Source organism: Zonotrichia albicollis, unplaced genomic scaffold (assembly GCF_047830755.1).
Source record: "Zonotrichia albicollis isolate bZonAlb1 unplaced genomic scaffold, bZonAlb1.hap1 Scaffold_254, whole genome shotgun sequence".
In the NCBI taxonomy this organism is placed as follows: Eukaryota; Metazoa; Chordata; class Aves; order Passeriformes; family Passerellidae; genus Zonotrichia; species Zonotrichia albicollis.
Window position 1 is genome coordinate 4,466,118 of NW_027428428.1, and position 11,893 is coordinate 4,478,010.

General features: G+C 53.1%; 1 long non-coding RNA gene across 1 annotated transcript in view; it reads left to right on the forward strand.

Moving 5' to 3' along the window:
- LOC141727740 (uncharacterized) overlaps positions 1-3,459 on the forward strand; it is a 572,619-nt gene extending 569,160 nt beyond the window's left edge. Inside the window, exon 2 of the long non-coding RNA XR_012578668.1 lies at positions 2,894-3,459. This is a non-coding gene — a long non-coding RNA (uncharacterized LOC141727740). The remainder of the gene's footprint in view (positions 1-2,893) is intronic.
- Positions 3,460-11,893: the final 8,434 nt, after the last annotated feature.

Sequence of the window (11,893 nt, forward strand, 5' to 3'; positions counted from 1 at the left end):
TTAATTAACCCTTTTGGTATCAGCCCAAGGCTTTGTGTGGGCAGGCAGAGGCAGGCAGGAGGCAGAGCTGTCAGCAAAGGAAGGGCCCAGGCAGGTGGGGCAGCCGGGGGATGCCGACAGCCTGCAGGGACAGAGGCGCAGGGCAGGGACACCGTGGGACAGCCTGGGCTGCTCAGGGCACAGGGATGGGCAGCAGCTGCAAGACAGCCCTGCCAGAGCCAACCTGGGCAGCACTTTGGCCATGGCTGCTGGGCCTGGGCCTGAGGCCATGAGGGGATAAGTGACCCTTGCAGGGCTGGGGCCTCATTGCCTCCTTGTCCCTGCTCAGCAGCCTGGCAGGGGCCGCCCCATGCTCCTGCCCTTGGCATTGCCCATCCCCACATGCCAGTGCCCATCCTGGCAAGAGCCCTGAGCAAGGAGGGAGGGACAGGATCTGCCTGGCCAGGGGCTGGGGCTCAGGCCTTGGCCCTTTGCATTCCTCAAACACATCCAGGTTTGCTCAGCACCAGAGACACCTTTGCCTTTTTTGTGCCCAGCTGTCATCACTGCCTCCAGTGTTCTGCTCTAACTGGAACCTGGGTACTCTTACCCAGTGGTGTCCCTCAGGGGGAGGCATTAAAACTTCAAGAAAATTTGGAGTTTAAATTTAACTTTGTGTTATTGACTCTGAAAGACTGTGTCTGATGGAAACAACAGCAAAGCCCTGAGAGGGTCATTAAAGTTTTCCGAGTCCAGTTATGGAGAAAGTTTTCAAAGAGCAGTAATAAAATATACATTCCTTTTTTAAAGGGTGTCTTTTGTTAAATTTCTCTTTAGAGCAGAGGTGATTGCAGCATTCTGTGATTGATATTGACCCAGGGTCTCTCCTCAGCAGCTCTGGCCTGCTCACAGAAGCTGTGCCTGGAGCTCTGACCCAGTGTGGACAACCTTGCTCCACATTGCCCAGCCCCATCCTGTCTGTCCTCACTGCCCTGGGCCCTGCTGTGCTTGCAGAGCTGGCTGCACCCAGCCTAAGAGGGGTTTTTCCTTTTTGGGGTTTTTTGAAGCAATCTGAACCTCCTGAGTTTCCCCAGTGCGAACAGACACACTGCTCAGGTGGGTGCCAGCCCCAGGTGCCACCCAAAGGCACTGCAGAGCTGCCCTGGGCCAGCTGTGAGGGTGGATCATCAGCCCAAGCTGCACTGGGCACTGCAAGGGGCTGTGGCCATGGGCACTGCACTGACCCCACTGCTGGGTTTGGCTGCCACGGCCACCGTGAGAAATGAAACTGTCCTTGGAAGCACTGGGGAGGACTGGGACATACTGGGGAACACTGGGAACGCTGTGGGAGACACTGGGACATACTGGGAGTGACCCTCGGGGATACTGGGACATACTGGGGACACTGGGGCCATTGCGGAGAAGACTGGGGACACTGGGGCATCCTGTGGATGTCATTGGGATGAACTGGGAGGGACTGGGAATAAACTCAGGTGTATAGGGAGGGACTGGGCTGTACTGGGAGGAACTGGAGGGGCACTGGGCTCGTACTGGGTTCTACTTGTGATAAACAGGGCTGTACTGGGGTTGTACTGGTCTGTACTGGGAGGGACTGGATAAGTTGAATGGGCTGTTCCCGCCTCCACCGTATCCCATTTGCCGAGACTCCCGCCCATCACCGCGAGCAGCCAATCAGCGCCGGAGACCGGAGACTCGGGGACAGTGCCTACGGTAGCCACAACTCCCGTCATGCCCTGCGGCCTGATTGAGCCCATTGGAGCCGGGACTGCAACGCCCGTCATGCCCTGCGCTCCACAGAAGCCCCGACATCCGCTGCCCCTTTGTCCCTTAAGTGTCCCCCAAACCCTCCAGGATCCCTCAGTGCCCGCTCAGTTCCCATTCGGGAGCCCCCAAAAGCGTCACCGGATACCCTGAGTGCTCCCAACCCCACAGATACCCGGTACAGCCACTTCTGGGAATTCATCTCCTCTCCTCCACCGCGGCCCCAGAGCCCCTCAGAACACAGTCCCGCGCCTAAAACTCCTGCCCTGCCCCCGCCCTAAAGAGCCCGGTTAAAGCTCCCGGAGCTCCCCCGAAGCGCTCCCGAACCGTTTACGTTCCCCCGAGGATCTCAAGTCGCGGCTCGGATGCAGAAGTGTCCACCAAGTGCCTTCCCGGACCCCCAAACAAAGCGGTGGAGCTACTTCCGGGACTATGGCTCCCATCATGCTCCGCGGCGCATGCCCAGTGCTGTTCCAGCCGGGACTTCATGTCCCGTCATGCCCCGCGCCTTTACTGAGAGCCACTGCAGCTGGGCCTCGAACTCCCGTGATGCTCTCCGGCCCCGTTAAACTGCATTACACACACACATACACCCACCCACACACACACTCCCACCCTCCCGTGCCTACAACTCCCATCACCCCCCGCGCCCCAGCGATTCCCGTCGGAGCCCCCCAAGTGCTGCCCCGGACCCCGAACTGTCCCTCAGAATCCCTGAGTGCCCCTCCAAGTGCCCACTTGGCTCACCCAAGTTTCCTCCAGACTCTCAAGTTCTCTCTGAATTCCCTCTCCAGACCCAAAACTGCGCCAAATGTGCCCCAGAAATGTCTCCACGGACCCCAATGTGGCCCCTTTTATCCTGTCTTTGAAAATGATAAAAAAGATAACAAAAGGATTCAAAATAGGACTGATTAGCATAAAGAAGGAAAAATCAATAGCCGCACTTGTGAATGAATTAATGTTGGGAATTGTGTTACTTAAAAAATAATGACCAATAAATTTTTTGCTGGAAAAACAGCTTTTGTTTTTTAGATATAAATATTAAAATTTTGTATTACAAATATAGACTAATAGTATTATAAATAAGAAAAATATTTATAATTCTCCTAATTCCAAAACTTATATTTTTAAGGGGAAATGCATAATTACAACTATGTTTTGGGATGTCAGTATGTTAGAGACGGTCCAAGATCCATCATCTGCCTCACAACCACCGTCAAGGATGGAGATTGAAGCCCCCCCAAGGACTGAGACTGAGACCCTTCAAATTCTAACCCAGGGGTGCTGGCCTGACTGGAGCGGGATGTCTGCCATGGGAAGGGGGATGTTTCCCATAGGAACCAGTCCTGAAACAATGGGCCCCGCTCACTGCTGGCACCGGTTTGTGCTGTTCAGACCTGGACTGTCTGTGCCTGTTCCCAATGGATTTATTCTCCACTGTGCCCTCCATGTGCCGTCCTGCTCCCTCCCGGCGGTAGATTATAAAAGAGCCCTGAGTTAACCAAAGACTTTGAGATTCTCCCCGACGTGACCAGATGGATCTGTTGGCCAGACCACGAGGATTTCATCTCCCTGTTGGTAGCTATTCCCCCAACCCAACCCTCCTTTCTCTCTCTCTCTGTCCTTTATCGCCTTTCTAATCCTTCTGTTACATTTGCTATGGGCATGCAATAAAAGGTGCATTTGTTTTGATTGAAAGTCCCCTGCTGTGTGTCTTTAGGTATTGGAAAATAATGATAAATAAAGTACACATAGTTCATAGGATAAATCATAGACACCAGCCCCGGGATGGAGAGTGTGCCTCTGTCTGACCTGCTGAAAAGATCTCAGCAGCCCAGAGAAAAAATGTTATAGATAAGAAACAATAAACAACCTTGGAAACCAGAGCCAAAGAATTCAGACTCCTTCTTGGAAACATCAGGCTGGGAAAAAAGGATTCTTGGGGTCATGCCCGACTGCAGGGAACCCCAGATTGGTCTTCTGGGCTGTCTGGGTCAACATCAGAGTAAATCTGGAAGTTTTGCTTTAGCCCATTAAGCCATGGTGCTGGGGTCTTGTCTTTTTCCTGGGTGCCGTCCAACGCTAACCTGGTATTATTCCCTTTAGGGACTGATTCTTTTATCCCTCTGGTCATCAGGGACCTGTAACCTCTCATGTTCCTTCTCCCCTCTTCTTGATTAGGGTCCCAGTCAGGCTCCACTGAAGGCATTTTTTGGTCACCTGGGGGCCCAGGTTGGTTTTCTCTCTCCCAAATTTTCATTCCTTCAGTTCGTATTAATCGAGTCTCTCCCGGGAAAAAGAGGATGTTAAAGATGGAGTTCAGTTCTCCCCATGTATAAATATTAGGGCTAAAAATGGATCAATTTGATTTGCAATTCCTACTGGGTCTTCCACCAAGTTTCACAGTTCTTTCTTAAGGTTTCCAACTTTGGGCGCAGTCAAGGGAGCGTTTACAAATCCAATCTCACTGGCCACCCCGCCCATGAGAACTTCTCTGAGGGGGAACAATTTTTCACTTTTGCCACTTTGGACCAGGTGTTACAACATCAGCTGTGGCGGCTGACTGGGTAACTTCACTCTTGGGCATGAGATTCTGAGATGTTGTTTGGCTTCTCGTTTGTGCTGGGGTAGGCAGAGCAGGAACTTGCTGGTGAATAAGGGGTGCATGAGATGGCAGAGGTAAGGGGACGGTAGTGAAGGGTAAAGAGAGTAAGGAGAGGGTGGAGGGGAAGGTGGTGGAGGTGTAACTGGGTTAGGAGGTGGTAAAGGAATGACAGCTGGGAGAGGAGGAGGAATTGGTTCCACAAAAAGAGGAATTGGAGGAGGGATTTGAGGTACTGCAACGGTAGGAGGGAGTAGGTGGTCAAGGGAGTCCTAGTTTTTGTTAGCCTTCCCAGCCTCTTCTTTTACTTTCCTAGCTTGCTTTCCCTGTTTTAATTTATAGACTGTTGTATTTTCCTCTTCTGAGGTGTACTTTAGCCAACAGGTGACGTTCTGTATGTGATGGGCCTTTTGCAGGAACTTGGGGTAAAAAAGGAAGGTGCATCACCTTTGGACAGAGAGGCAGGTAACTCAGGAAATGTTTAAGGATGTTGTTAGGTGATGCAGAAAGAAAATTAGAGAGGTGAAAGCTTAAGGCTTAACCAGGCCACTTCTGTGAAGGATAATAAAAATGTTTCTATAAATACATCAATGGCAAAAGGAGGTACAAGAACAATCTCCATTTATTATTGGGGGAGATGGGGTTACCAAATATGAGGGAAAGGCTGATGTACCCAACCACTTCTTTGCCTCAGTTTTCAAGAATAAGACAGGTTGTCCTTGGGACAAGTGTTCTCCTGAGCTGGTGGATGGGCACAGGGAGCAGAACAGCCCCTGTTTTTCTGCAGGAAGCAGTTGGGGACTGCTGAGACACTCAGATTCTCACAGGTGCATGGGATTGGATGGGATCCATCCCGGGGGGATGAGGGAGCTGTGGATGAGCTCCCCAAGCTGCTCTCCATCATTTACCATCAGTGCTGGCTCAGCAGGGAGGTCCCAGAGGACTGGAGGTGCCAGTGTGAGCCCATCCCCAAGAAGGGCTGGAAGGAGGAGCTGGGGAACTCCAGGCCTGTCAGCCTGACCTGGGTGCCCGGCAAGGTTATGGAACAGATCACCCTGAGTGCCATCACAGGGCACCCACAGGATGGCCGAGGGATCAGAGCCAGCCAGCGTGGATTTCAGTATCTGCACTGATGATGTGCATGAGGGGACTGAGTCCAGCATCAGCAAATCTGCAGATGACACCAAGGTGGGTGTGTGTGGATCTGCTGGAGGGTAGGAGGGCTCTGCAGAGGGCCCTGGACAGGCTGGATCCAGGGCCCAAATCCAACAAGGTGAGGTTGAACAAGACCAAGTGCCGGGTCCTGCACTTTGGCCACAACAACCCCTGCAGTGCTACAGGCTGGGGACAAAGTGGCTGGAGAGCAGCCAGGCAGAAAGGGACCTGCAGGGACTGATGGACAGCAGGCTGGACATGAGGCAGCAGTGTGCCCAGGTGGGCAAGAAGGCCAATGGTCTGGATCAGGAATGGTGTGGCCAGCAGGAGCAGGACAGGATTCTTCCCCTGCACTTGGCACTGGGGAGGCCACACCTTGAGGGCTGTGTCCAGTTCTGGGCTCCCCAATATAGGAAGGCCATGGAGGGGCTGGAGCGTGTCCAGAGAAGGACAACAACGCTGCGGAGGGGTCTGGAACACAAGAGCTGTGAGGAGTGGCTGAGAGAGCTGGGGTTGTTTATCTTGAAGACGAGGGGTCTCAGGTAGACAAGGCGGTGTCAGGGCAAAGGTTGGACTTGATGATCTCCAAGGTCTTTTCCAACCTTGCTGATTCTGGAATTCTCTGGAACCACCCTTGGAGCAGTTGCAGGAGGAGCCCTGGGCCTCCTCTTCAGAAGCTCCAGCAGCCCAGGTCCCTCAGCTTCTCCTGCCAGCCCCAAAGCCCATCCTGTCAGTCCTGCAGAGCCTCTGCAGCTCCTCCTCACTGCTCAGAACAGGGAGCCCCAGAGCCAGACACAGCAGTCCAGATGTGCCCCCCTGGCCTGGGGTGCCTCTGGCAAGGGAACAGCACCAGGCACTGCAGGAGCCTGCAGACAATTCCTGCAGCACTTGTAGGATGATCCTGCTGCCCAAGGGACGTTCCTATGGTGCCAAGTCAGAAACTGCAATGCGGAGTGGAGTCAGACAAGAAAGTGCAAACAGGGATGGGCTGTTTGCAGGGGAGAGAACAGGGATGGGAGAGGAAGAAATCTGAACAAGGAAGAGTAGAAAAAAAGCAAAGGTGAAGCCAGGGAAATGTTCAGGGCAATTTGGGGGTGGCTGCCAGGCAGCCCTGGCTCTGAGCAATTGTCTGCAGCGGAAAAGGAAACTCCCAGCTGATGGGAACCAACTTTCTGGCTGACTGCAGAGGCCAGGACAAAGCTGAGTGGTTTCCCTGGTGTCCCCCAGCACTTGCTGGCCCCAGGGGCTGATGGCATTTGTGCTCCCTCAGGTTCATGTCCCCACAGCAACAGCATGGGGGTGCTCCCCCTGCTGTGTGCAATGCAAACAGGGGCTGCTGAGCCAGTGCTGCCGTGTCTGTGCCTGCAAGGATGGGGCACCTGTGTGAGCTGGGGGAGAAGCCAGGGCTGCAGAGGAGGGATGTTGTTGGCAGCTCCATGAGGATGCTCTGGGATGCTGCCCTGGGCTGTGCAGCACACTGGGGATGGATCAGCCTCTGCTCTGCTGCTCCTTCCCGTCTGCCCCAGGGCCCTTGCAGAGCCCCAGCCATGCTGTTTGCCCCCAGCCTGCCCACGGCCAGCCTGGGGCTGCTCGCGGGGCTTTTCTGTGCTGAGCATTGGCCTGGGCATGTTCTTGAGAGAGCCTGGGCACGGAGCCTGGAGCCCCCAGGCCCTGGGCTGAGGTATCAGCGCTGCCCCAGCAGTGCCCATGGCCTGTCCCTGCAGCAGCCCCGGCACTGCCACCCCAAGGGCTGTGCCCGGCCCCGAGAGCACTCAGGCCCTGCAGCAACACCAGGGCCACCAGGGCAGCGGGGCAGGGCCACGGCAGCAGCACTGGCAACACCAAGTGCTGCTGCTGCTGGGCACAGCTGCTGTGCCAGCACTGATCTGCCCCAGCTCTGCACACAGACATTGCTGCTGCAGCTCCAGAGAAGGCAACAAAAGGGCATCTCTGCAGAAAACTTTGCTGGGACATCATTTGGTTCCTTTAAAGTCACCAAGAGTGCAGCCCCTCATTGACACAGTCACAGGGAAGGTGGAGAGAAACAAAGTGAAAAATGGCACAAACATTGACATTTCTATGTGGACAAGGTAAAAAAAATAAAACAAAGGAAAAAAACTAAGCAAACCTACAAGAAGTTTTAAATATTAATTTTATTACAAGTAATTTGCTGAAATTGGCCAGCAGTTTAATATTCCTGAAGCCATCCAGTCATGAGTGTCCTCACTGCAGCCTTGAGCTCCTGGTTCCTCAGGCTGTAGATGAGGGGGTTCAGCGCTGGAGGCACCACCGAGTACAGAACTGACAGAGCCAGATCCAGGGATGGGGAGGAGATGGAGGAGGGCTTAAGGTGAGAAAATGTGCCAGTGCTGAGGAACAGGGAGACAATGCCCAGGTGAGGGAGGCAGGTGGAAAAGGCTTTGTGCCGTCCCTGCTCAGAGGGGATCCTAAGCACAGCCCTGAAGATCTGCACATAGGAGAAAACAATGAACACAAAACAGGCTAATGCTAAAAGGGAACTGACAGTCATGTGCCCCAGTACCCTGAGTTTGGAGTGTGAGCAGGAGAGCTTGAGGATCTGAGGGAGTTCACAGAAGAACTGGCCCAGGGCATTGCCATGGCACAGGGGCAGGGAAAATGTATTGGCCGTGTGCATGAGAGCATTGAGAAAGGCACTGGCCCAGGCAGCTGCTGCCATGTGGGCACAAGCTCTGCTGCCCAGGAGGGTCTCGTAGTGCAGGGGTTTGCAGATGGACACGTAGCGGTCGTAGCACATGACTGTCAGCAGATAAAATTCTGCTGTGATTAAGAAGAGAAAGAAAAAGAGTTGAGCAGCACATCCTGAGTAGGAGATGTCCCTGGTGTCCCAGAGGGAATTGTGCATGGCTTTGGGGACAGTGGTGCAGATGGAGCCCAGGTCAGTAAGGGCCAGGTTGAGCAGGAAGAAGAACATGGGCGTGTGCAGGTGGTGGCCGCAGGCTACGGCGCTGATGATGAGGCCGTTGCCCAGGAGGGCAGCCAGGGAGATGCCCAGCAAGAGGCAGAAGTGCAGGAGCTGCAGCTGCCGCGTGTCTGCCAATGGCAGCAGGAGGAAGTGCCTGATGGAGCTGCTGTTGGACATTTGCTGAGGCTGTAGTTGGGGAGCTGTTCATGGAGAAATGTCAGTGACAGTTTAGGAGGAACTTCTTCCAGCAAAATCAAAGTCTTTTCCTACAGACTCTTCTCCAGTAACCCTCTGACACCCTTTTGAATTTCTAGCAGATTTTCCTTCAACTCCAAGTGGGGAGCTTTGGCTGTTGGTGCCTGAGTGGGACTTCAGGTTCAGGGCAACTACATACAATGTTTTTATAATTCAACATTGCTATGCAGATGTGGGAGGAGGACAGGGACCTGTCCTCATGTTCCACTTTAAACCCTGTTAACACAGAGGGCCCTGTTAAAATCTGCACCCCCAGGAATGGGAACATCTGTTTAAATATTCTAGTGTTTTCATACTCCCCATTCTCCTGCTGACTATTTTTAGATGTCAGAAACTCTCAGCATTTCTGCAGCCATCAGGGAGAACAGAGTGAGTTGTCTGAGGCAAGGTGGTGAGTGGAGAGTGAGGGGAGGTGGTCTGTCTCCAAGACATGTCCCAGGTTTTGTGGGCTTTCAGCATTCTCAGAGAGAGGATGATAATGCTCTGATGTTTCCTTTAAAAACCATCCTGACACTGCTGAGTGCAGATGGATCCCCCACAGTCCACCAAATGTCCATCCCCTTCTTATAGTCTCAGCCCCACATTTGCACCCAAGGGCACACAGGGCTCATTTCACCAACCCAAGGCATTTTCTCAACCTAGAACTTCTGTGCCTCACCCTGGGGTTTTCAGATAACACAGAGAGGCTCTAGGACAGGTTTGCACCCTGGATTGGAGCTCCCAGCCTGGACTGAAATCTCAGGGACACTTCCAAGTGTCCTTATGATGGCATTGGATTAAGGGAGATGCAGCTCCTTCCCTGGCTGCCCTGACAGCATTGCCCAGAGCCAGGCACTGGGGACAGCGTCACCCTGAGCCAGCTGTGCCCCCTGCCAGAGCCCCCAGGGCCGGGCAGCTGCTCCCAGCCCTGTGCTCTGCAGAGGGAACTGGGCCCGGGGCTGCAGAGCTGCCCCACGGCTCTGCTGCAGCTCTGCCTGCACAGGAGGGGATGCACGCCTTGGAGCCCCAGCCCTGAGGGCAGAGGCTGGGCTGGGGGGACAGGAGGGAGGGGGCTTGTTCAGAGGGAGGGGCTGCACTGGAGGGGATCCTGTGGGCATCTCTAAACTCTCCCTGCCACAGCATTCCTGGGTTTTGTTTTCTCTCATTCCCTGCTCCTCTCTCTCTGCCTCCTGCAGATTTTCCTCCTGCAGGTGTTTCGCTGTGCCTGATCTCTCCCTGCCAGCACTCACAGACCCCAAATCTCTTTGCACTCTCCTTGGCCTGACAGAACCCTGGCTGTTTGCAGGGCACTGCCTGGGGGCAGGTTCTGTTTGCAGCCTGGAGAAAGGACAGCTCAGCCCGAGCCTGATGGCTCCAGCAATAGTGATCCTGGTCTGTCCATGGGCAGAGTGGCGGAAAGCACATTAGGGATCTTCTGTGAACCTATAGATTACTAAAACTAACAGTTTCAGATCTCTCAGGCACTTTTGAAAATTCATAATTAATAATCAACCACTAATATTTATCCCTCCCTCCCTGCCATGCTCCAATAGTTGGAAACTGAACGCCTGGTCTTTGTAAATATCCTCATTTTTATCAAAATCATTGTCTTGGTAATATTCTACAACTGATCAGAACACCTCAGCATGTCAGAACTTCATGAGCATTTCACCTCCCCTGCACCACAAACACTTAAGAGTTGTACTCACACAGTCTCTAGGCATTGGGATGTTCCAGCTTTAGGAGATGGCTCCAGGAACTGCAGCTGCATTGTCCTGCAGCCAGAGGTTCCTGTGCCAAAGGCTGGCAGTGATTGTGCCCCAGGCACTTCTCAGCACCTTCCCAGCCCTGACTAAATGAAGCTCTCTGTGCCTCTGTGCTGTGCCCGGGGTGGCTGCAGGCAGTGCCCCAGCCCTGCTGGGCTGGAGAAAGGCTGCTCATTGAGGGAAATGTGCTTTTGAAGCTCCTCTTGGTTACCAGGAGCTGCCTCTGTGCCAGGAGCCCAGCCCAGCTCAGCAGCACAGACACAGCACAAGGACTTTAATGAGCCTCTACGGCTTTGTGCTTAGGCCCTGACCATCTGTCCCTGAGAGGGAGCTGAAGAAACTTCTCCAGAACTCCAAGGAAGAATCCAACTCCAAAGTTTCTTGGACATTTAATGGGTCCCACTGAGGGACACAACTAAGAAAGTGTCCCCAGGCCCCAGGCAGAGCAGAGAACGGGAGGCAGTGATGACAGGTGGGGACAAAGAGAAGCCAAGTCTTGGTGCCCTGGGGCACAGCAGGGTCTGTGCCACCAAGGGCTGGGAGGAGACACCTTGTCCTGAGGCCCTGGGGCCTCCTGGCACAGCCCCAGCCAGGCTGGGCACTGTCAGCGCCTTGTCCTGCCCTCAGCATCCCCCCCTAGCCCACATCCCAGTGGCCTCAAGGATCTGCTGGAAGGAGTCCCTGGGGAGCCTTGCTCAGCAATGGCCCTGGGGGCTCCTGAATACTCCTTGCAGGGACTGCAGGTTTTTGAAAGGACTTTGGGTTTGGCTTTTGCCTTGGAGTCTGTGAGAGGTTTGTGCAATCATGGCCTCCAATTATCTGTTTTAATTAGTCCCTGGAGAGGCTTTGTCAGTAACAACACTCTGTGGGGCTCATTAATGCTTCAGGGTACTTCAGTTATTTTAAGGTACTTGGTGTTTCACTTTTGATACAGACTCTGTGACAGGTTTGTGCAATCATAGCCCCAGTTATCTGCTTTAATGAGTCCCTGGAGAGCTTTGTACTGACACTCAGTGGGGCTCATTAATACCTTGACACACTCAAGTTTTTAAGGTACTTTTTGGATTTAAGAATAATTTTAGGTACTTTTAAGGTGTTTCCTTCCCAAACTGAGTTTTTGAGAGGTTTTTGTACCATCCTGACTTCCAATTCTCTCCTACAAGGAGTCCCTGAGGAGCCTGTGTTGGGTATCTTCCCCCTTTCTGTTTTACAACAAATATGGAACTGAAAGAATTTTTTAAGACTTTCTAAAAGCATTCAAACAAACATGGGACAATTAACAATACAACAACAATCACTAAGAGATATAATAATTATGCTTTAGCTTGAAATCATCCAACCCTTTAGTCCCTTGGATTGGAAGAGTTCATTGAACCAGTCATTGTTTTCCACTTGAAGATTCTTGAACCCTTCCTTCAGTATATGAATACT